A 24,547-nucleotide genomic window follows, 5' to 3' on the forward strand; every position below is an offset into this window, starting at 1 on the left:
GCACATCCGGGAGGCCGTGCGCACGAGCCAAGTGGCCGAAAATAGCCCCCGCCGAGCGGATCGGCTGTTTATAAGCACCGCGGAGGTGGTCGCGGCGCCTCATTCGACTTCCAGCGGCCGGCGAGCTCGCGCACCCGACCGGCACATCCGGGAGGCCGTGCGCACGAGCCAAGTGGCCGAAAATAGCCCCCGCCGAGCGGATCGGCTGTTTATAAGCACCGCGGAGGTGGTCGCGGCGCCTCATTCGACTTCCGGCGGGCGGCGAGCTCGCGCACCCGCCCGGCACATCCGGGAGGCCGTGCGCACGAGCCAAGTGGCCGAAAATAGCCCCGGCCGAGCGGATCGGCTGTTTATAAGCACCGCGGAGGTGGTCGCGGCGCCTCATTCGACTTCCAGCGGCCGGCGAGCTCGCGCACCCGCCCGGCACATCCGGGAGGCCGTGCGCACGAGCCAAGTGGCCGAAAACAGCCCCCGCCGAGCGGATCGGCTGTTTATAAGCACCGCGGAGGTGGTCGCGGCGCCTCATTCGACTTCCAGCGGCCGGCGAGCTCGCGCACCCGCCCGGCACATCCGGGAGGCCGTGCGCACGAGCCAAGTGGCCGAAAATAGCCCCCGCCGAGCGGATCGGCTGTTTATAAGCACCGCGGAGGTGGTCGCGGCGCCTCATTCGACTTCAAGCGGCCGGCGAGCTCGCGCACCCGCCCGGCACATCCGGGAGGCCGTGCGCACGAGCCAAGTGGCCGAAAATAGCCCCCGCCGAGCGGATCGGCTGTTTATAAGCACCGCGGAGGTGGTCGCGGCGCCTCATTCGACTTCCAGCGGCCGGCGAGCTCGCGCACCCGCCCGGCACATCCGGGAGGCCGTGCGCACGAGCCAAGTGGCCGAAAATAGCCCCCGCCGAGCGGATCGGCGGTTTATAAGCACCGCGGAGGTGGTCACGGCGCCTCATTCGACTTCCAGCGGCCGGCGAGATCGCGCACCCGCCCGGCACATCCTGGAGGCCGTGCGCACGAGCCAAGTGGCCGAAAATAGCCCCCGCCGAGCGGATCGGCTGTTTATAAGCACCGCGGAGGTGGTCGCGGCGCCTCATTCGACTTCCGGCGGGTGGCGAGCTCGCGCACCCGCCCGGCACATCCGGGAGGCCGTGCGCACGAGCCAAGTGGCCGAAAATAGCCCCCGCCGAGCGGATCGGCTGTTTATAAGCACCGCGGAGGTGGTCGCGGCGCCTCATTCGACTTCCAGCGGCCGGCGAGCTCGCGCACCCGCCCGGCACATCCGGGAGGCCGTGCGCACGAGCCAAGTGGCCGAAAATAGCCCCCGCCGAGCGGATCGGCTGTTTATAAGCACCGCGGAGGTGGTCGCGGCGCCTCATTCGACTTCCAGCGGCCGGCGAGCTCGCGCACCCGCCCGGCATATCCGGGAGGCCGTGCGCACGAGCCAAGTGGCCGAAAATAGCCCCCGCCGAGCGGATCGGCTGTTTATAAGCACCGAGGAGGTGGTCGCGGCGCCTCATTCGACTTCCAGCGGCCGGCGAGCCCGCGCACCCGCCCGGCACATCCGGGAGGCCGTGCGCACGAGCCAAGTGGCCGAAAATAGCCCCCGCCGAGCGGATCGGCTGTTTATAAGCACCGCGGAGGTGGTCGCGGCGCCTCATTCGACTTCCAGCGGCCGGCGAGCTCGCGCACCCGCCCGGCACATCCGGGAGGCCGTGCGCACAAGCCAAGTGGCCGAAAATAGCCCCCGCCGAGCGGATCGGCTGTTTATAAGCACCGCGGAGGTGGTCGCGGCGCCTCATTCGACTTCCAGCGGCCGGCGAGCTCGCGCACCCGCCCGGCACATCCGGGAGGCCGTGCGCACGAGCCAAGTGGCCGAAAATAGCCCCCGCCGAGCGGATCGGCTGTTTATAAGCACCGCGGAGGTGGTCGCGGCGCCTCATTCGACTTCCAGCGGCCGGCGAGCTCGCGCACCCGCCCGGCACATCCGGGAGGCCGTGCGCACGAGCCAAGTGGCCGAAAATAGCCCCCGCCGAGCGGATCGGCTGTTTATAAGCACCGCGGAGGTGGTCGCGGCGCCTCATTCGACTTCCAGCGGCCGGCGAGCTCGCGCACCCGCCCGGCACATCCGGGAGGCCGTGCGCACAAGCCAAGTGGCCGAAAATAGCCCCCGCCGAGCGGATCGGCTGTTTATAAGCACCGCGGAGGTGGTCGCGGCGCCTCATTCGACTTCCAGCGGCCGGCGAGCTCGCGCACCCGCCCGGCACATCCGGGAGGCCGTGCGCACGAGCCAAGTGGCCGAAAATAGCCCCCGCCGAGCGGATCGGCTGTTTATAAGCACCGCGGAGGTGGTCGCGGCGCCTCATTCGACTTCCAGCGGCCGGCGAGCTCGCGCACCCGCCCGGCACATCCGGGAGGCCGTGCGCACGAGCCAAGTGGCCGAAAATAGCCCCCGCCGAGCGGATCGGCTGTTTATAAGCACCGCGGAGGTGGTCGCGGCGCCTCATTCGACTTCCAGCGGCCGGCGAGCTCGCGCACCCGCCCGGCACATCCGGGAGGCCGTGCGCACGAGCCAAGTGGCCGAAAATAGCCCCCGCCGAGCGGATCGGCTGTTTATAAGCACCGCGGAGGTGGTCGCGGCGCCTCATTCGACTTCCAGCGGCCGGCGAGATCGCGCACCCGCCCGGCACATCCGGGAGGCCGTGCGCACGAGCCAAGTGGCCGAAAATAGCCCCCGCCGAGCGGATCGGCTGTTTATAAGCACCGCGGAGGTGGTCGCGGCGCCTCATTCGACTTCCAGCGGCCGGCGAGCTCGCGCACCCGCCCGGCACATCCGGGAGGCCGTGCGCACGAGCCAAGTGGCCGAAAATAGCCCCCGCCGAGCGGATCGGCTGTTTATAAGCACCGCGGAGGTGGTCGCGGCGCCTCATTCGACTTCCGGCGGGCGGCGAGCTCGCGCACCCGCCCGGCACATCCGGGAGGCCGTGCGCACGAGCCAAGTGGCCGAAAATAGCCCCCGCCGAGCGGATCGGCTGTTTATAAGCACCGCGGAGGTGGTCGCGGCGCCTCATTCGACTTCCAGCGGCCGGCGAGCTCGCGCACCCGCCCGGCACATCCGGGAGGCCGTGCGCACGAGCCAAGTGGCCGAAAATAGCCCCCGCCGAGCGGATCGGCTGTTTATAAGCACCGCGGAGGTGGTCGCGGCGCCTCATTCGACTTACAGCGGTCGGCGAGCTCGCGCACCCGCCCGGCACATCCGGGAGGCCGTGCGCACGAGCCAAGTGGCCGAAAATAGCCCCCGCCGAGCGGATCGGCTGTTTATAAGCACCGCGGAGGTGGTCGCGGCGCCTCATTCGACTTCCAGCGGCCGGCGAGCTCGCGCACCCGCCCGGCACATCCGGGAGGCCGTGCGCACGAGCCAAGTGGCCGAAAATAGCCCCCGCCGAGCGGATCGGCTGTTTATAAGCACCGCGGAGGTGGTCGCGGCGCCTCATTCGACTTCCAGCGGCCGGCGAGCTCGCGCACCCGCCCGGCACATCCGGGAGGCCGTGCGCACGAGCCAAGTGGCCGAAAATAGCCCCCGCCGAGCGGATCGGCTGTTTATAAGCACCGCGGAGGTGGTCGCGGCGCCTCATTCGACTTCCAGCGGCCGGCGAGATCGCGCACCCGCCCGGCACATCCGGGAGGCCGTGCGCACGAGCCAAGTGGCCGAAAATAGCCCCCGCCGAGCGGATCGGCGGTTTATAAACACCGCGGAGGTGGTCGCGGCGCCTCATTCGACTTCCAGCGGGCCGCGCACTCGCGCACGCCGCCCGGTTCAAATTTTCTAAGTGCAACGCACAATGAGATGCATGAGAAACGGCCTTGGTTACCATCACATTTGAAGCGATGAATACGAAGTTAAATTTTATGACTCGGTGTATAAGTCGAGGTCGATTTTTTTCGGTCGATTTTGGATCGAAAAAGGTCGACCAATACACCGGCAAATACGGTATATATACTTATTATAAATGTAGTATTTATTTATATTGATTTATTGTTTATTTATATATATAAAGGCAGGTCCGCAAAAATATTTCTGACGCGTAGCCGGTCCGTGGCGCAAGAAAGGTTGGGGACCACTAGTCTAAAAGAATCTGGCCGTAACTGGAATAGGGTTCTACGCGAATGCCCAACGGAAAAGTGAAGTGCACAAAACCTGCATTTGGCTGTATCAAAATAAATGTCATGAAAAAGGTAAAAACACTACATGGAAGCGCAATGTGTTGTGCTGGGTTCTTTTACAAGTAAAGACTGCTGCTTTGAGTTCACAGGGAGCCATGCTCTTTATTCACTGTACATAGAGGTTTTGAACTCTTGTTGTAGTTTCAGTGTCGGAGTTCAAACTAGGCTTGCAGTTTCCGAATGCCATTCGTGATGGGTGTTGTAAAAAGGTCTTGGCTTAAACGATTGAAGTGCACATAAGAAGAAAAAAAAAAAAAAAAGAGCTTGAAGTGCACATAAGAAAAAGAAAAAGCTTACAGCACCTGGTATTCCCAGGCAGTCTCCCATCCAAGTACTAACCAGGCCCGACCCTGCTTAGCTTCCGAGATAAGACGAGATCAGGCGTTCTCAGGGTAGTATGGCCGTAAGCCGTGAGGTGACCCAACATTTTGCATTTTATAGACACAATCGCCCCTGAAACTAGCGAGCAAGCCAATGAAGCCTTCAAAACTGCTTCGGCACATGGAGACCAAGCATCCTGCATTAAAAGACAAACCTTAACCACTTCGGGTTTCATTGTCTCCGATTACGCCTGGATGGGACCGGCTCGTTTCTGAGAAACAAGCTCGGTGCTCCCAATAATTCAACGTAATGGTGACTTTTATTTTTATGTGGTTTATATTTGTTTTTATGCCAGTCGTATCATTTTATTTAATCCTATTTATATATATTTATTATAAATGTAGTATTTATTTATATAGATTTATTGTTTATTTATATATATAAAGGCAGGTCCGCAAAAATATTTCTGACGCGTAGCCGGTCCGTGGCGCAAGAAAGTTTGGGGACCACTAGTCTAAAAGAATCTGGCCGTAACTGGAATAGGGTTCTACGCGAATGCCCAACGGAAAAGTGAAGTGCACAAAACCTGCATTTGGCTGTATCAAAATAAATGTCATGAAAAAGGTAAAAACACTACATGGAAGCGCAATGTGTTGTGCTGGGTTCTTTTACAAGTAAAGACTGCTGCTTTGAGTTCACAGGGAGCCATGCTCTTTATTCACTGTACATAGTCTGTCCTCTAGCGGTAAAAACGTGAACTGCAATGCTATGGCTGTCGCCACACAATGTAGGTTTTAAACTCGTGTTGTAGTTTCAGTGTCGGAGTTCAAACTAGGCTTGCAGTTTCCGAATGCCATTCGTGATGGGTGTTGTAAAAAGGTCTTGGCTTAAACGATTGAAGTGCACATAAGAAGAAAAAAAAAAAAAAAAAGAGCTTGAAGTGCACATAAGAAAAAGAAAAAGCTTACAGCACCTGGTATTCCCAGGCAGTCTCCCATCCAAGTACTGACCAGGCCCGACCCTGCTTAGCTTCCGAGATCGGACGAGATCGGGCGTTCTCAGGGTAGTATGGCCGTAAGCCGTGAGGTGACCCAACATTTTGCATTTTATAGACACAATCGCCCCTGAAACGCGAGCGAGCCAATGAAGCCTTCAAAACTGCTTCGGCACATGGAGACCAAGCATCCTGCATTAAAAGACAAACCTTAACCACTTCGGGTTTCATTGTCTCCGATTACGCCTGGATGGGACCGGCTCGTTTCTGAGAAACAAGCTCGGTGCTCCCAATAATTCAACGTAATGGTGACTTTTATTTTTATGTGGTTTATATTTGTTTTTATGCCAGTCGTATCATTTTATTTAATCGTATTTACCGTATTTGCCGGTGTACAGGTCGACTCGGTGTATAAGTCGACCCCCTAAAATTCGACGGAAATTTACGATTTTATGATATATCCTTTGTATAAGTCGAGCTCAATTGTTGCATTATATTAAACTTCAAAATTCAATATGCGAAATTTATTGACGAAATGTGTTCAAATTCTGGGAGGCCGTGCGCATGCTGCTGTTTATAAGCACCGCGGAGGAGATCGCGGCCGGCGAGCTCGCGCACGCCGCCCGGCACCAACGGGAGGCCGGAAATAGCTCCAAGCCGAGCGGATCGGCACTTTATAAGCACCGCGGAGGAGATCGCGGCGCCTCATTGGACTTCCAGCGGCCGGCGAGCTCGCGCACCCGCCCGGCACATCCGGGAGGCCGTGCGCACGAGCCAAGTGGCCGAAAATAGCCCCCGCCGAGCGGATCGGCTGTTTATAAGCACCGCGGAGGTGGTCGCGGCGCCTCATTCGACTTCCAGCGGCCGGCGAGCTCGCGCACCCGCCCGGCACATCCGGGAGGCCGTGCGCACGAGCCAAGTGGCCGAAAATAGCCCCCGCCGAGCGGATCGGCTGTTTATAAGCACCGCGGAGGTGGTCGCGGCGCCTCATTCGACTTCCAGCGGCCGGCGAGCTCGCGCACCCGCCCGGCACATCCGGGAGGCCGTGCGCACGAGCCAAGTGGCCGAAAATAGCCCCCGCCGAGCGGATCGGCTGTTTATAAGCACCGCGGAGGTGGTCGCGGCGCCTCATTCGACTTCCAGCGGCCGGCGAGCTCGCGCACCCGCCCGGCACATCCGGGAGGCCGTGCGCACGAGCCAAGTGACCGAAAATAGCCCCCGCCGAGCGGATCGGCTGTTTATAAGCACCGCGGAGGTGGTCGGGCGCCTCATTCGACTTCCAGCGGCCGGCGAGCTCGCGCACCCGCCCGGCACATCCGGGAGGCCGTGCGCACGAGCCAAGTGGCCGAAAATAGCCCCCGCCGAGCGGATCGGCTGTTTATAAGCACCGCGGAGGTGGTCGCGGCGCCTCATTCGACTTCCAGCGGCCGGCGAGCTCGCGCACCCGCCCGGCACATCAAGGAGGCCGTGCGCACGAGCCAAGTGACCGAAAATAGCCCCCGCCGAGCGGATCGGCTGTTTATAAGCACCGCGGAGGTGGTCGCGGCGCCTCATTCGACTTCCAGCGGCCGGCGAGCTCGCGCACCCGCCCGGCACATCCGGGAGGCCGTGCGCACGAGCCAAGTGGCCGAAAATAGCCCCCGCCGAGCGGATCGGCTGTTTATAAGCACCGCGGAGGTGGTCGCGGCGCCTCATTCGACTTCCAGCGGCCGGCGAGCCCGCGCACCCGCCCGGCACATCCGGGAGGCCGTGCGCACGAGCCAAGTGGCCGAAAATAGCCCCCGCCGAGCGGATCGGCTGTTTATAAGCACCGCGGAGGTGGTCGCGGCGCCTCATTCGACTTCCAGCGGCCGGCGAGCTCGCGCACCCGCCCGGCACATCCGGGAGGCCGTGCGCACGAGCCAAGTGGCCGAAAATAGCCCCCGCCGAGCGGATCGGCTGTTTATAAGCACCGCGGAGGTGGTCGCGGCGCCTCATTCGACTTCCAGCGGCCGGCGAGCTCGCGCACCCGCCCGGCACATCCGGGAGGCCGTGCGCACGAGCCAAGTGGCCGAAAATAGCCCCCGCCGAGCGGATCGGCTGTTTATAAGCACCGCGGAGGTGGTCGCGGCGCCTCATTCGACTTCCAGCGGCCGGCGAGCTCGCGCACCCGCCCGGCACATCCGGGAGGCCGTGCGCACGAGCCAAGTGGCCGAAAATAGCCCCCGCCGAGCGGATCGGCTGTTTATAAGCACCGCGGAGGTGGTCGCGGCGCCTCATTCGACTTCCAGCGGCCGGCGAGCTCGCGCACCCGCCCGGCATATCCGGGAGGCCGTGCGCACGAGCCAAGTGGCCGAAAATAGCCCCCGCCGAGCGGATCGGCTGTTTATAAGCACCGAGGAGGTGGTCGCGGCGCCTCATTCGACTTCCAGCGGCCGGCGAGCCCGCGCACCCGCCCGGCACATCCGGGAGGCCGTGCGCACGAGCCAAGTGGCCGAAAATAGCCCCCGCCGAGCGGATCGGCTGTTTATAAGCACCGCGGAGGTGGTCGCGGCGCCTCATTCGACTTCCAGCGGCCGGCGAGCTCGCGCACCCGCCCGGCACATCCGGGAGGCCGTGCGCACAAGCCAAGTGGCCGAAAATAGCCCCCGCCGAGCGGATCGGCTGTTTATAAGCACCGCGGAGGTGGTCGCGGCGCCTCATTCGACTTCCAGCGGCCGGCGAGCTCGCGCACCCGCCCGGCACATCCGGGAGGCCGTGCGCACGAGCCAAGTGGCCGAAAATAGCCCCCGCCGAGCGGATCGGCTGTTTATAAGCACCGCGGAGGTGGTCGCGGCGCCTCATTCGACTTCCAGCGGCCGGCGAGCTCGCGCACCCGCCCGGCACATCCGGGAGGCCGTGCGCACGAGCCAAGTGGCCGAAAATAGCCCCCGCCGAGCGGATCGGCTGTTTATAAGCACCGCGGAGGTGGTCGCGGCGCCTCATTCGACTTCCAGCGGCCGGCGAGCTCGCGCACCCGCCCGGCACATCCGGGAGGCCGTGCGCACAAGCCAAGTGGCCGAAAATAGCCCCCGCCGAGCGGATCGGCTGTTTATAAGCACCGCGGAGGTGGTCGCGGCGCCTCATTCGACTTCCAGCGGCCGGCGAGCTCGCGCACCCGCCCGGCACATCCGGGAGGCCGTGCGCACGAGCCAAGTGGCCGAAAATAGCCCCCGCCGAGCGGATCGGCTGTTTATAAGCACCGCGGAGGTGTTCGCGGCGCCTCATTCGACTTCCAGCGGCCGGCGAGCTCGCGCACCCGCCCGGCACATCCGGGAGGCTGTGCGCACGAGCCAAGTGGCCGAAAATAGCCCCCGCCGAGCGGATCGGCTGTTTATAAGCACCGCGGAGGTGGTCGCGGCGCCTCATTCGACTTCCAGCGGCCGGCGAGCTCGCGCACCCGCCCGGCACATCCGGGAGGCCGTGCGCACGAGCCAAGTGGCCGAAAATAGCCCCCGCCGAGCGGATCGGCTGTTTATAAGCACCGCGGAGGTGGTCGCGGCGCCTCATTCGACTTCCAGCGGCCGGCGAGATCGCGCACCCGCCCGGCACATCCGGGAGGCCGTGCGCACGAGCCAAGTGGCCGAAAATAGCCCCCGCCGAGCGGATCGGCTGTTTATAAGCACCGCGGAGGTGGTCGCGGCGCCTCATTCGACTTCCAGCGGCCGGCGAGCTCGCGCACCCGCCCGGCACATCCGGGAGGCCGTGCGCACGAGCCAAGTGGCCGAAAATAGCCCCCGCCGAGCGGATCGGCTGTTTATAAGCACCGCGGAGGTGGTCGCGGCGCCTCATTCGACTTCCGGCGAGCTCGCGCACCCGCCCGGCACATCCGGGAGGCCGTGCGCACGAGCCAAGTGGCCGAAAATAGCCCCCGCCGAGCGGATCGGCTGTTTATAAGCACCGCGGAGGTGGTCGCGGCGCCTCATTCGACTTCCAGCGGCCGGCGAGCTCGCGCACCCGCCCGGCACATCCGGGAGGCCGTGCGCACGAGCCAAGTGGCCGAAAATAGCCCCCGCCGAGCGGATCGGCTGTTTATAAGCACCGCGGAGGTGGTCGCGGCGCCTCATTCGACTTACAGCGGTCGGCGAGCTCGCGCACCCGCCCGGCACATCCGGGAGGCCGTGCGCACGAGCCAAGTGGCCGAAAATAGCCCCCGCCGAGCGGATCGGCTGTTTATAAGCACCGCGGAGGTGGTCGCGGCGCCTCATTCGACTTCCAGCGGCCGGCGAGCTCGCGCACCCGCCCGGCACATCCGGGAGGCCGTGCGCACGAGCCAAGTGGCCGAAAATAGCCCCCGCCGAGCGGATCGGCTGTTTATAAGCACCGCGGAGGTGGTCGCGGCGCCTCATTCGACTTCCAGCGGCCGGCGAGCTCGCGCACCCGCCCGGCACATCCGGGAGGCCGTGCACACGAGCCAAGTGGCCGAAAATAGCCCCCGCCGAGCGGATCGGCTGTTTATAAGCACCGCGGAGGTGGTCGCGGCGCCTCATTCGACTTCCAGCGGCCGGCGAGCTCGCGCACCCGCCCGGCACATCCGGGAGGCCGTGCGCACGAGCCAAGTGGCCGAAAATAGCCCCCGCCGAGCGGATCGGCGGTTTATAAGCACCGCGGAGGTGGTCGCGGCGCCTCATTCGACTTCCAGCGGCCGGCGAGATCGCGCACCCGCCCGGCACATCCGGGAGGCCGTGCGCACGAGCCAAGTGGCCGAAAATAGCCCCCGCCGAGCGGATCGGCTGTTTATAAGCACCGCGGAGGTGGTCGCGGCGCCTCATTCGACTTCCAGCGGCCGGCGAGCTCGCGCACCCGCCCGGCACATCCGGGAGGCCGTGCGCACGAGCCAAGTGGCCGAAAATAGCCCCCGCCGAGCGGATCGGCTGTTTATAAGCACCGCGGAGGTGGTCGCGGCGCCTCATTCGACTTCCAGCGGCCGGCGAGCTCGCGCACCCGCCCGGCACATCCGGGAGGCCGTGCACACGAGCCAAGTGGCCGAAAATAGCCCCCGCCGAGCGGATCGGCTGTTTATAAGCACCGCGGAGGTGGTCGCGGCGCCTCATTCGACTTCCAGCGGCCGGCGAGCTCGCGCACCCGCCCGGCACATCCGGGAGGCCGTGCGCACGAGCCAAGTGGCCGAAAATAGCCCCCGCCGAGCGGATCGGCGGTTTATAAGCACCGCGGAGGTGGTCGCGGCGCCTCATTCGACTTCCAGCGGCCGGCGAGATCGCGCACCCGCCCGGCACATCCGGGAGGCCGTGCGCACGAGCCAAGTGGCCGAAAATAGCCCCCGCCGAGCGGATCGGCTGTTTATAAGCACCGCGGAGGTGGTCGCGGCGCCTCATTCGACTTCCAGCGGCCGGCGAGCTCGCGCACCCGCCCGGCACATCCGGGAGGCCGTGCGCACGAGCCAAGTGGCCGAAAATAGCCCCCGCCGAGCGGATCGGCTGTTTATAAGCACCGCGGAGGTGGTCGCGGCGCCTCATTCGACTTCCGGCGAGCTCGCGCACCCCGCCCGGCACATCCGGGAGGCCGTGCGCACGAGCCAAGTGGCCGAAAATAGCCCCCGCCGAGCGGATCGGCTGTTTATAAGCACCGCGGAGGTGGTCGCGGCGCCTCATTCGACTTCCAGCGGCCGGCGAGCTCGCGCACCCGCCCGGCACATCCGGGAGGCCGTGCGCACGAGCCAAGTGGCCGAAAATAGCCCCCGCCGAGCGGATCGGCTGTTTATAAGCACCGCGGAGGTGGTCGCGGCGCCTCATTCGACTTCCAGCGGCCGGCGAGCTCGCGCACCCGCCCGGCACATCCGGGAGGCCGTGCGCACGAGCCAAGTGGCCGAAAATAGCCCCCGCCGAGCGGATCGGCTGTTTATAAGCACCGCGGAGGTGGTCGCGGCGCCTCATTCGACTTCCAGCGGTCGGCGAGCTCGCGCACCCGCCCGGCACATCCGGGAGGCCGTGCGCACGAGCCAAGTGGCCGAAAATAGCCCCCGCCGAGCGGATCGGCTGTTTATAAGCACCGCGGAGGTGGTCGCGGCGCCTCATTCGACTTCCAGCGGCCGGCGAGCTCGCGCACCCGCCCGGCACATCCGGGAGGCCGTGCGCACGAGCCAAGTGGCCGAAAATAGCCCCCGCCGAGCGGATCGGCTGTTTATAAGCACCGCGGAGGTGGTCGCGGCGCCTCATTCGACTTCCAGCGGCCGGCGAGCTCGCGCACCCGCCCGGCACATCCGGGAGGCCGTGCGCACGAGCCAAGTGGCCGAAAATAGCCCCTGCCGAGCGGATCGGCTGTTTATAAGCACCGCGGAGGTGGTCGCGGCGCCTCATTCGACTTCCAGCGGCCAGCGAGCTCGCGCACCCGCCCGGCACATCCGGGAGGCCGTGCGCACGAGCCAAGTGGCCGAAAATAGCCCCCGCCGAGCGGATCGGCTGTTTATAAGCACCGCGGAGGTGGTCGCGGCGCCTCATTCGACTTCCAGCGGCCGGCGAGCTCGCGCACCCGACCGGCACATCCGGGAGGCCGTGCGCACGAGCCAAGTGGCCGAAAATAGCCCCCGCCGAGCGGATCGGCTGTTTATAAGCACCGCGGAGGTGGTCGCGGCGCCTCATTCGACTTCCGGCGGGCGGCGAGCTCGCGCACCCGCCCGGCACATCCGGGAGGCCGTGCGCACGAGCCAAGTGGCCGAAAATAGCCCCGGCCGAGCGGATCGGCTGTTTATAAGCACCGCGGAGGTGGTCGCGGCGCCTCATTCGACTTCCAGCGGCCGGCGAGCTCGCGCACCCGCCCGGCACATCCGGGAGGCCGTGCGCACGAGCCAAGTGGCCGAAAACAGCCCCCGCCGAGCGGATCGGCTGTTTATAAGCACCGCGGAGGTGGTCGCGGCGCCTCATTCGACTTCCAGCGGCCGGCGAGCTCGCGCACCCGCCCGGCACATCCGGGAGGCCGTGCGCACGAGCCAAGTGGCCGAAAATAGCCCCCGCCGAGCGGATCGGCTGTTTATAAGCACCGCGGAGGTGGTCGCGGCGCCTCATTCGACTTCCAGCGGCCGGCGAGCTCGCGCACCCGCCCGGCACATCCGGGAGGCCGTGCGCACGAGCCAAGTGGCCGAAAATAGCCCCCGCCGAGCGGATCGGCTGTTTATAAGCACCGCGGAGGTGGTCGCGGCGCCTCATTCGACTTCCAGCGGCCGGCGAGCTCGCGCACCCGCCCGGCACATCCGGGAGGCCGTGCGCACGAGCCAAGTGGCCGAAAATAGCCCCCGCCGAGCGGATCGGCTGTTTATAAGCACCGCGGAGGTGGTCGCGGCGCCTCATTCGACTTCCAGCGGCCGGCGAGCTCGCGCACCCCGCCCGGCATATCCGGGAGGCCGTGCGCACGAGCCAAGTGGCCGAAAATAGCCCCCGCCGAGCGGATCGGCTGTTTATAAGCACCGAGGAGGTGGTCGCGGCGCCTCATTCGACTTCCAGCGGCCGGCGAGCCCGCGCACCCGCCCGGCACATCCGGGAGGCCGTGCGCACGAGCCAAGTGGCCGAAAATAGCCCCCGCCGAGCGGATCGGCTGTTTATAAGCACCGCGGAGGTGGTCGCGGCGCCTCATTCGACTTCCAGCGGCCGGCGAGCTCGCGCACCCGCCCGGCACATCCGGGAGGCCGTGCGCACAAGCCAAGTGGCCGAAAATAGCCCCCGCCGAGCGGATCGGCTGTTTATAAGCACCGCGGAGGTGGTCGCGGCGCCTCATTCGACTTCCAGCGGCCGGCGAGCTCGCGCACCCGCCCGGCACATCCGGGAGGCCGTGCGCACGAGCCAAGTGGCCGAAAATAGCCCCCGCCGAGCGGATCGGCTGTTTATAAGCACCGCGGAGGTGGTCGCGGCGCCTCATTCGACTTCCAGCGGCCGGCGAGCTCGCGCACCCGCCCGGCACATCCGGGAGGCCGTGCGCACGAGCCAAGTGGCCGAAAATAGCCCCCGCCGAGCGGATCGGCTGTTTATAAGCACCGCGGAGGTGGTCGCGGCGCCTCATTCGACTTCCAGCGGCCGGCGAGCTCGCGCACCCGCCCGGCACATCCGGGAGGCCGTGCGCACAAGCCAAGTGGCCGAAAATAGCCCCCGCCGAGCGGATCGGCTGTTTATAAGCACCGCGGAGGTGGTCGCGGCGCCTCATTCGACTTCCAGCGGCCGGCGAGCTCGCGCACCCGCCCGGCACATCCGGGAGGCCGTGCGCACGAGCCAAGTGGCCGAAAATAGCCCCCGCCGAGCGGATCGGCTGTTTATAAGCACCGCGGAGGTGTTCGCGGCGCCTCATTCGACTTCCAGCGGCCGGCGAGCTCGCGCACCCGCCCGGCACATCCGGGAGGCTGTGCGCACGAGCCAAGTGGCCGAAAATAGCCCCCGCCGAGCGGATCGGCTGTTTATAAGCACCGCGGAGGTGGTCGCGGCGCCTCATTCGACTTCCAGCGGCCGGCGAGCTCGCGCACCCGCCCGGCACATCCGGGAGGCCGTGCGCACGAGCCAAGTGGCCGAAAATAGCCCCCGCCGAGCGGATCGGCTGTTTATAAGCACCGCGGAGGTGGTCGCGGCGCCTCATTCGACTTCCAGCGGCCGGCGAGATCGCGCACCCGCCCGGCACATCCGGGAGGCCGTGCGCACGAGCCAAGTGGCCGAAAATAGCCCCCGCCGAGCGGATCGGCTGTTTATAAGCACCGCGGAGGTGGTCGCGGCGCCTCATTCGACTTCCAGCGGCCGGCGAGCTCGCGCACCCGCCCGGCACATCCGGGAGGCCGTGCGCACGAGCCAAGTGGCCGAAAATAGCCCCCGCCGAGCGGATCGGCTGTTTATAAGCACCGCGGAGGTGGTCGCGGCGCCTCATTCGACTTCCGGCGAGCTCGCGCACCCGCCCGGCACATCCGGGAGGCCGTGCGCACGAGCCAAGTGGCCGAAAATAGCCCCCGCCGAGCGGATCGGCTGTTTATAAGCACCGCGGAGGTGGTCGCGGCGCCTCATTCGACTTCCAGCGGCCGGCGAGCTCGCGCACCCGCCCGGCACATCCGGGAGGCCGTGCGCACGAGCCAAGTGGCCGAAAATAGCCCCCGCCGAGCGGATCGGCTGTTTATAAGCACCGCGGAGGTGGTCGCGGCGCCTCATTCGACTTACAGCGGTCGGCGAGCTCGCGCACCCGCCCGGCACATCCGGGAGGCCGTGCGCACGAGCCAAGTGGCCGAAAATAGCCCCCGCCGAGCGGATCGGCTGTTTATAAGCACCGCGGAGGTGGTCGCGGCGCCTCATTCGACTTCCAGCGGCCGGCGAGCTCGCGCACCCGCCCGGCACATCCGGGAGGCCGTGCGCACGAGCCAAGTGGCCGAAAATAGCCCCCGCCGAGCGGATCGGCTGTTTATAAGCACCGCGGAGGTGGTCGCGGCGCCTCATTCGACTTCCAGCGGCCGGCGAGCTCGCGCACCCGCCCGGCACATCCGGGAGGCCGTGCACACGAGCCAAGTGGCCGAAAATAGCCCCCGCCGAGCGGATCGGCTGTTTATAAGCACCGCGGAGGTGGTCGCGGCGCCTCATTCGACTTCCAGCGGCCGGCGAGCTCGCGCACCCGCCCAGCACATCCGGGAGGCCGTGCGCACGAGCCAAGTGGCCGAAAATAGCCCCCGCCGAGCGGATCGGCGGTTTATAAGCACCGCGGAGGTGGTCGCGGCGCCTCATTCGACTTCCAGCGGCCGGCGGGGTCGCGCACCCGCCCGGCACATCCGGGAGGCCGTGCGCACGAGCCAAGTGGCCGAAAATAGCCCCCGCCGAGCGGATCGGCTGTTTATAGGCACCGCGGAGGTGGTCGCGGCGCCTCATTCGACTTCCAGCGGCCGGCGAGCTCGCGCACCCGCCCGGCACATCCGGGAGGCCGTGCGCACGAGCCAAGTGGCCGAAAATAGCCCCCGCCGAGCGGATCGGCTGTTTATAAGCACCGCGGAGGTGGTCGCGGCGCCTCATTCGACTTCCGGCGAGCTCGCGCACCCGCCCGGCACATCCGGGAGGCCGTGCGCACGAGCCAAGTGGCCGAAAATAGCCCCCGCCGAGCGGATCGGCTGTTTATAAGCACCGCGGAGGTGGTCGCGGCGCCTCATTCGACTTCCAGCGGCCGGCGAGCTCGCGCACCCGCCCGGCACATCCGGGAGGCCGTGCGCACGAGCCAAGTGGCCGAAAATAGCCCCCGCCGAGCGGATCGGCTGTTTATAAGCACCGCGGAGGTGGTCGCGGCGCCTCATTCGACTTCCAGCGGCCGGCGAGCTCGCGCACCCGCCCGGCACATCCGGGAGGCCGTGCACACGAGCCAAGTGGCCGAAAATAGCCCCCGCCGAGCGGATCGGCTGTTTATAAGCACCGCGGAGGTGGTCGCGGCGCCTCATTCGACTTCCAGCGGCCGGCGAGCTCGCGCACCCGCCCGGCACATCCGGGAGGCCGTGCGCACGAGCCAAGTGGCCGAAAATAGCCCCCGCCGAGCGGATCGGCGGTTTATAAGCACCGCGGAGGTGGTCGCGGCGCCTCATTCGACTTCCAGCGGCCGGCGAGATCGCGCACCCGCCCGGCACATCCGGGAGGCCGTGCGCACGAGCCAAGTGGCCGAAAATAGCCCCCGCCGAGCGGATCGGCTGTTTATAAGCACCGCGGAGGTGGTCGCGGCGCCTCATTCGACTTCCAGCGGCCGGCGAGCTCGCGCACCCGCCCGGCACATCCGGGAGGCCGTGCGCACGAGCCAAGTGGCCGAAAATAGCCCCCGCCGAGCGGATCGGCTGTTTATAAGCACCGCGGAGGTGGTCGCGGCGCCTCATTCGACTTCCGGCGAGCTCGCGCACCCGCCCGGCACATCCGGGAGGCCGTGCGCACGAGCCAAGTGGCCGAAAATAGCCCCCGCCGAGCGGATCGGCTGTTTATAAGCACCGCGGAGGTGGTCGCGGCGCCTCATTCGACTTCCAGCGGCCGGCGAGCTCGCGCACCCGCCCGGCACATCCGGGAGGCCGTGCGCACGAGCCAAGTGGCCGAAAATAGCCCCCGCCGAGCGGATCGGCTGTTTATAAGCACCGCGGAGGTGGTCGCGGCGCCTCATTCGACTTCCAGCGGCCGGCGAGCTCGCGCACCCGCCCGGCACATCCGGGAGGCCGTGCGCACGAGCCAAGTGGCCGAAAATAGCCCCCGCCGAGCGGATCGGCTGTTTATAAGCACCGCGGAGGTGGTCGCGGCGCCTCATTCGACTTCCAGCGGTCGGCGAGCTCGCGCACCCGCCCGGCACATCCGGGAGGCCGTGCGCACGAGCCAAGTGGCCGAAAATAGCCCCCGCCGAGCGGATCGGCTGTTTATAAGCACCGCGGAGGTGGTCGCGGCGCCTCATTCGACTTCCAGCGGCCGGCGAGCTCGCGCACCCGCCCGGCACATCCGGGAGGCCGTGCGCACGAGCCAAGTGGCCGAAAATAGCCCCCGCCGAGCGGATCGGCTGTTTATAAGCACCGCGGAGGTGGTCGCGGCGCCTCATTCGACTTCCAGCGGCCGGCGAGCTCGCGCACCCGCCCGGCACATCCGGGAGGCCGTGCGCACGAGCCAAGTGGCCGAAAATAGCCCCTGCCGAGCGGATCGGCTGTTTATAAGCACCGCGGAGGTGGTCGCGGCGCCTCATTCGACTTCCAGCGGCCAGCGAGCTCGCGCACCCGCCCGGCACATCCGGGAGGCCGTGCGCACGAGCCAAGTGGCCGAAAATAGCCCCCGCCGAGCGGATCGGCTGTTTATAAGCACCGCGGAGGTGGTCGCGGCGCCTCATTCGACTTCCAGCGGCCGGCGAGCTCGCGCACCCGACCGGCACATCCGGGAGGCCGTGCGCACGAGCCAAGTGGCCGAAAATAGCCCCCGCCGAGCGGATCGGCTGTTTATAAGCACCGCGGAGGTGGTCGCGGCGCCTCATTCGACTTCCGGCGGGCGGCGAGCTCGCGCACCCGCCCGGCACATCCGGGAGGCCGTGCGCACGAGCCAAGTGGCCGAAAATAGCCCCGGCCGAGCGGATCGGCTGTTTATAAGCACCGCGGAGGTGGTCGCGGCGCCTCATTCGACTTCCAGCGGCCGGCGAGCTCGCGCACCCGCCCGGCACATCCGGGAGGCCGTGCGCACGAGCCAAGTGGCCGAAAACAGCCCCCGCCGAGCGGATCGGCTGTTTATAAGCACCGCGGAGGTGGTCGCGGCGCCTCATTCGACTTCCAGCGGCCGGCGAGCTCGCGCACCCGCCCGGCACATCCGGGAGGCCGTGCGCACGAGCCAAGTGGCCGAAAATAGCCCCCGCCGAGCGGATCGGCTGTTTATAAGCACCGCGGAGGTGGTCGCGGCGCCTCATTCGACTTCAAGCGGCCGGCGAGCTCGCGCACCCGCCCGGCACATCCGGGAGGCCGTGCGCACGAGCCAAGTGGCCGAAAATAGCCCCCGCCGAGCGGATCGGCTGTTTATAAGCACCGCGGAGGTGGTCGCGGCGCCTCATTCGACTTCCAGCGGCCGGCGAGCTCGCGCACCCGCCCGGCACATCCGGGAGGCCGTGCGCACGAGCCAAGTGGCCGAAAATAGCCCCCGCCGAGCGGATCGGCTGTTTATAAGCACCGCGGAGGTGGTCGCGGCGCCTCATTCGACTTCCAGCGGCCGGCGAGCTCGCGCACCCGCCCGGCATATCCGGGAGGCCGTGCGCACGAGCCAAGTGGCCGAAAATAGCCCCCGCCGAGCGGATCGGCTGTTTATAAGCACCGAGGAGGTGGTCGCGGCGCCTCATTCGACTTCCAGCGGCCGGCGAGCTCGCGCACCCGCCCGGCACATCCGGGAGGCCGTGCGCACGAGCCAAGTGGCCGAAAATAGCCCCCGCCGAGCGGATCGGCTGTTTATAAGCACCGCGGAGGTGGTCGCGGCGCCTCATTCGACTTCCAGCGGCCGGCGAGCTCGCGCACCCGCCCGGCACATCCGGGAGGCCGTGCGCACGAGCCAAGTGGCCGAAAATAGCCCCCGCCGAGCGGATCGGCTGTTTATAAGCACCGCGGAGGTGGTCGCGGCGCCTCATTCGACTTCCAGCGGCCGGCGAGCTCGCGCACCCGCCCGGCACATCCGGGAGGCCGTGCGCACGAGCCAAGTGGCCGAAAATAGCCCCCGCCGAGCGGATCGGCTGTTTATAAGCACCGCGGAGGTGGTCGCGGCGCCTCATTCGACTTACAGCGGTCGGCGAGCTCGCGCACCCGCCCGGCACATCCGGGAGGCCGTGCGCACAAGCCAAGTGGCCGAAAATAGCCCCCGCCGAGCGGATCGGCTGTTTATAAGCACCGCGGAGGTGGTCGCGGCGCCTCATTCGACTTCCAGCGGCCGGCGAGCTCGCGCACCCGCCCGGCACATCCGGGAGGCCGTGCGCACGAGCCAAGTGGCCGAAAATAGCCCCCGCCGAGCGGATCGGCTGTTTATAAGCACCGCGGAGGTGGTCGCGGCGCCTCATTCGACTTCCAGCGGCCGGCGAGCTCGCGCACCCGCCCGGCACATCCGGGAGGCCGTGCGCACGAGCCAAGTGACCGAAAATAGCCCCCGCCGAGCGGATCGGCTGTTTATAAGCACCGCGGAGGTGGTCGGGCGCCTCATTCGACTTCCAGCGGCCGGCGAGCTCGCGCACCCGCCCGGCACATCCGGGAGGCCGTGCGCACGAGCCAAGTGGCCGAAAATAGCCCCCGCCGAGCGGATCGGCTGTTTATAAGCACCGCGGAGGTGGTCGCGGCGCCTCATTCGACTTCCAGCGGCCGGCGAGCTCGCGCACCCGCCCGGCATATCCGGGAGGCCGTGCGCACGAGCCAAGTGGCCGAAAATAGCCCCCGCCGAGCGGATCGGCTGTTTATAAGCACCGAGGAGGTGGTCGCGGCGCCTCATTCGACTTCCAGCGGCCGGCGAGCCCGCGCACCCGCCCGGCACATCCGGGAGGCCGTGCGCACGAGCCAAGTGGCCGAAAATAGCCCCCGCCGAGCGGATCGGCTGTTTATAAGCACCGCGGAGGTGGTCGCGGCGCCTCATTCGACTTCCAGCGGCCGGCGAGCTCGCGCACCCGCCCGGCACATCCGGGAGGCCGTGCGCACAAGCCAAGTGGCCGAAAATAGCCCCCGCCGAGCGGATCGGCTGTTTATAAGCACCGCGGAGGTGGTCGCGGCGCCTCATTCGACTTCCAGCGGCCGGCGAGCTCGCGCACCCGCCCGGCACATCCGGGAGGCCGTGCGCACGAGCCAAGTGGCCGAAAATAGCCCCCGCCGAGCGGATCGGCTGTTTATAAGCACCGCGGAGGTGGTCGCGGCGCCTCATTCGACTTCCAGCGGCCGGCGAGCTCGCGCACCCGCCCGGCACATCCGGGAGGCCGTGCGCACGAGCCAAGTGGCCGAAAATAGCCCCCGCCGAGCGGATCGGCTGTTTATAAGCACCGCGGAGGTGGTCGCGGCGCCTCATTCGACTTCCAGCGGCCGGCGAGCTCGCGCACCCGCCCGGCACATCCGGGAGGCCGTGCGCACAAGCCAAGTGGCCGAAAATAGCCCCCGCCGAGCGGATCGGCTGTTTATAAGCACCGCGGAGGTGGTCGCGGCGCCTCATTCGACTTCCAGCGGCCGGCGAGCTCGCGCACCCGCCCGGCACATCCGGGAGGCCGTGCGCACGAGCCAAGTGGCCGAAAATAGCCCCCGCCGAGCGGATCGGCTGTTTATAAGCACCGCGGAGGTGTTCGCGGCGCCTCATTCGACTTCCAGCGGCCGGCGAGCTCGCGCACCCGCCCGGCACATCCGGGAGGCTGTGCGCACGAGCCAAGTGGCCGAAAATAGCCCCCGCCGAGCGGATCGGCTGTTTATAAGCACCGCGGAGGTGGTCGCGGCGCCTCATTCGACTTCCAGCGGCCGGCGAGCTCGCGCACCCGCCCGGCACATCCGGGAGGCCGTGCGCACGAGCCAAGTGGCCGAAAATAGCCCCCGCCGAGCGGATCGGCTGTTTATAAGCACCGCGGAGGTGGTCGCGGCGCCTCATTCGACTTCCAGCGGCCGGCGAGATCGCGCACCCGCCCGGCACATCCGGGAGGCCGTGCGCACGAGCCAAGTGGCCGAAAATAGCCCCCGCCGAGCGGATCGGCTGTTTATAAGCACCGCGGAGGTGGTCGCGGCGCCTCATTCGACTTCCAGCGGCCGGCGAGCTCGCGCACCCGCCCGGCACATCCGGGAGGCCGTGCGCACGAGCCAAGTGGCCGAAAATAGCCCCCGCCGAGCGGATCGGCTGTTTATAAGCACCGCGGAGGTGGTCGCGGCGCCTCATTCGACTTCCGGCGAGCTCGCGCACCCGCCCGGCACATCCGGGAGGCCGTGCGCACGAGCCAAGTGGCCGAAAATAGCCCCCGCCGAGCGGATCGGCTGTTTATAAGCACCGCGGAGGTGGTCGCGGCGCCTCATTCGACTTCCAGCGGCCGGCGAGCTCGCGCACCCGCCCGGCACATCCGGGAGGCCGTGCGCACGAGCCAAGTGGCCGAAAATAGCCCCCGCCGAGCGGATCGGCTGTTTATAAGCACCGCGGAGGTGGTCGCGGCGCCTCATTCGACTTACAGCGGTCGGCGAGCTCGCGCACCCGCCCGGCACATCCGGGAGGCCGTGCGCACGAGCCAAGTGGCCGAAAATAGCCCCCGCCGAGCGGATCGGCTGTTTATAAGCACCGCGGAGGTGGTCGCGGCGCCTCATTCGACTTCCAACGGCCGGCGAGCTCGCGCACCCGCCCGGCACATCCGGGAGGCCGTGCGCACGAGCCAAGTGGCCGAAAATAGCCCCCGCCGAGCGGATCGGCTGTTTATAAGCACCGCGGAGGTGGTCGCGGCGCCTCATTCGACTTCCAGCGGCCGGCGAGATCGCGCACCCGCCCGGCACATCCGGGAGGCCGTGCGCACGAGCCAAGTGGCCGAAAATAGCCCCCGCCGAGCGGATCGGCTGTTTATAAGCACCGCGGAGGTGGTCGCGGCGCCTCATTCGACTTCCAGCGGCCGGCGAGCTCGCGCACCCGCCCGGCACATCCGGGAGGCCGTGCGCACGAGCCAAGTGGCCGAAAATAGCCCCCGCCGAGCGGATCGGCTGTTTATAAGCACCGCGGAGGTGGTCGCGGCGCCTCATTCGACTTCCGGCGGGCGGCGAGCTCGCGCACCCGCCCGGCACATCCGGGAGGCCGTGCGCACGAGCCAAGTGGCCGAAAATAGCCCCCGCCGAGCGGATCGGCTGTTTATAAGCACCGCGGAGGTGGTCGCGGCGCCTCATTCGACTTCCAGCGGCCGGCGAGCTCGCGCACCCGCCCGGCACATCCGGGAGGCCGTGCGCACGAGCCAAGTGGCCGAAAATAGCCCCCGCCGAGCGGATCGGCTGTTTATAAGCACCGCGGAGGTGGTCGCGGCGCCTCATTCGACTTACAGCGGTCGGCGAGCTCGCGCACCCGCCCGGCACATCCGGGAGGCCGTGCGCACGAGCCAAGTGGCCGAAAATAGCCCCCGCCGAGCGGATCGGCTGTTTATAAGCACCGCGGAGGTGGTCGCGGCGCCTCATTCGACTTCCAGCGGCCGGCGAGCTCGCGCACCCGCCCGGCACATCCGGGAGGCCGTGCGCACGAGCCAAGTGGCCGAAAATAGCCCCCGCCGAGCGGATCGGCTGTTTATAAGCACCGCGGAGGTGGTCGCGGCGCCTCATTCGACTTCCAGCGGCCGGCGAGCTCGCGCACCCGCCCGGCACATCCGGGAGGCCGTGCGCACGAGCCAAGTGGCCGAAAATAGCCCCCGCCGAGCGGATCGGCTGTTTATAAGCACCGCGGAGGTGGTCGCGGCGCCTCATTCGACTTCCAGCGGCCGGCGAGATCGCGCACCCGCCCGGCACATCCGGGAGGCCGTGCGCACGAGCCAAGTGGCCGAAAATAGCCCCCGCCGAGCGGATCGGCGGTTTATAAACACCGCGGAGGTGGTCGCGGCGCCTCATTCGACTTCCAGCGGGCCGCGCACTCGCGCACGCCGCCCGGTTCAAATTTTCTAAGTGCAACGCACAATGAGATGCATGAGAAACGGCCTTGGTTACCATCACATTTGAAGCGATGAATACGAAGTTAAATTTTATGACTCGGTGTATAAGTCGAGGTCGATTTTTTTCGGTCGATTTTGGATCGAAAAAGGTCGACCAATACACCGGCAAATACGGTATATATACTTATTATAAATGTAGTATTTATTTATATTGATTTATTGTTTATTTATATATATAAAGGCAGGTCCGCAAAAATATTTCTGACGCGTAGCCGGTCCGTGGCGCAAGAAAGGTTGGGGACCACTAGTCTAAAAGAATCTGGCCGTAACTGGAATAGGGTTCTACGCGAATGCCCAACGGAAAAGTGAAGTGCACAAAACCTGCATTTGGCTGTATCAAAATAAATGTCATGAAAAAGGTAAAAACACTACATGGAAGCGCAATGTGTTGTGCTGGGTTCTTTTACAAGTAAAGACTGCTGCTTTGAGTTCACAGGGAGCCATGCTCTTTATTCACTGTACATAGAGGTTTTGAACTCTTGTTGTAGTTTCAGTGTCGGAGTTCAAACTAGGCTTGCAGTTTCCGAATGCCATTCGTGATGGGTGTTGTAAAAAGGTCTTGGCTTAAACGATTGAAGTGCACATAAGAAGAAAAAAAAAAAAAAAAAAAAGAGCTTGAAGTGCACATAAGAAAAAGAAAAAGCTTACAGCACCTGGTATTCCCAGGCAGTCTCCCATCCAAGTACTAACCAGGCCCGACCCTGCTTAGCTTCCGAGATAAGACGAGATCAGGCGTTCTCAGGGTAGTATGGCCGTAAGCCGTGAGGTGACCCAACATTTTGCATTTTATAGACACAATCGCCCCTGAAACTAGCGAGCAAGCCAATGAAGCCTTCAAAACTGCTTCGGCACATGGAGACCAAGCATCCTGCATTAAAAGACAAACCTTAACCACTTCGGGTTTCATTGTCTCCGATTACGCCTGGATGGGACCGGCTCGTTTCTGAGAAACAAGCTCGGTGCTCCCAATAATTCAACGTAATGGTGACTTTTATTTTTATGTGGTTTATATTTGTTTTTATGCCAGTCGTATCATTTTATTTAATCCTATTTATATATATTTATTATAAATGTAGTATTTATTTATATAGATTTATTGTTTATTTATATATATAAAGGCAGGTCCGCAAAAATATTTCTGACGCGTAGCCGGTCCGTGGCGCAAGAAAGTTTGGGGACCACTAGTCTAAAAGAATCTGGCCGTAACTGGAATAGGGTTCTACGCGAATGCCCAACGGAAAAGTGAAGTGCACAAAACCTGCATTTGGCTGTATCAAAATAAATGTCATGAAAAAGGTAAAAACACTACATGGAAGCGCAATGTGTTGTGCTGGGTTCTTTTACAAGTAAAGACTGCTGCTTTGAGTTCACAGGGAGCCATGCTCTTTATTCACTGTACATAGTCTGTCCTCTAGCGGTAAAAACGTGAACTGCAATGCTATGGCTGTCGCCACACAATGTAGGTTTTAAACTCGTGTTGTAGTTTCAGTGTCGGAGTTCAAACTAGGCTTGCAGTTTCCGAATGCCATTCGTGATGGGTGCTGTAAAAAGTTCTTGGCTTAAACGATTGAAGTGCACATAAGAAAAAAAAAAAAAAAAAAAAAGCTTACGGTAAATGGTATTCCCAGGCGGTCTCCCATCCAAGTACTAACCAGGCCCGACCCTGCTTAGCCTCCGAGGTCGGACGAGAGCGGGCGCTCTCAGGGTAGTATTGCCGTAAGCCGTGAGACCGCTCAGAATTTTTCATTTTATAGACACAATCGCCCCTGAAACCATGCCAAGCAGCGGCGGGACTTGATGGCTGTGGTAAAAGTTTCCTTTCACAATTGACGTGGGAAAAAAAAAAAAAAAAAAAGGCTTTCAGCACCTGGTATTCCCGGACGGTCACCCT

At 65.0% G+C, this 24,547-nt stretch overlaps 3 non-coding genes and 1 pseudogene across 3 annotated transcripts; all 4 read right to left on the reverse strand.

Moving 5' to 3' along the window:
• Window positions 1-4,507: 4,507 nt before the first annotated feature.
• Window positions 4,508-4,626, reverse strand: LOC125974315 (5S ribosomal RNA). The gene has a single exon (XR_007483486.1). It is a non-coding gene; the product is annotated as a 5S ribosomal RNA (ribosomal RNA).
• An 873-nt stretch (window positions 4,627-5,499) lies between these two features.
• Window positions 5,500-5,618, reverse strand: LOC125974445 (5S ribosomal RNA). Its single transcript, XR_007483562.1, has one exon. It is a non-coding gene; the product is annotated as a 5S ribosomal RNA (ribosomal RNA).
• Window positions 5,619-23,297: 17,679 nt separating this feature from the next.
• Window positions 23,298-23,416, reverse strand: LOC125974316 (5S ribosomal RNA). Its single transcript, XR_007483487.1, has one exon. It is a non-coding gene; the product is annotated as a 5S ribosomal RNA (ribosomal RNA).
• An 843-nt stretch (window positions 23,417-24,259) lies between these two features.
• LOC125974377 (5S ribosomal RNA) lies at window positions 24,260-24,378 on the reverse strand (annotated as a pseudogene).
• Between the last annotated feature and the right edge of the window lie 169 nt (window positions 24,379-24,547).

Source organism: Syngnathus scovelli, chromosome 8, assembly GCF_024217435.2.
Source record: "Syngnathus scovelli strain Florida chromosome 8, RoL_Ssco_1.2, whole genome shotgun sequence".
Classification (NCBI taxonomy): Eukaryota; Metazoa; Chordata; class Actinopteri; order Syngnathiformes; family Syngnathidae; genus Syngnathus; species Syngnathus scovelli.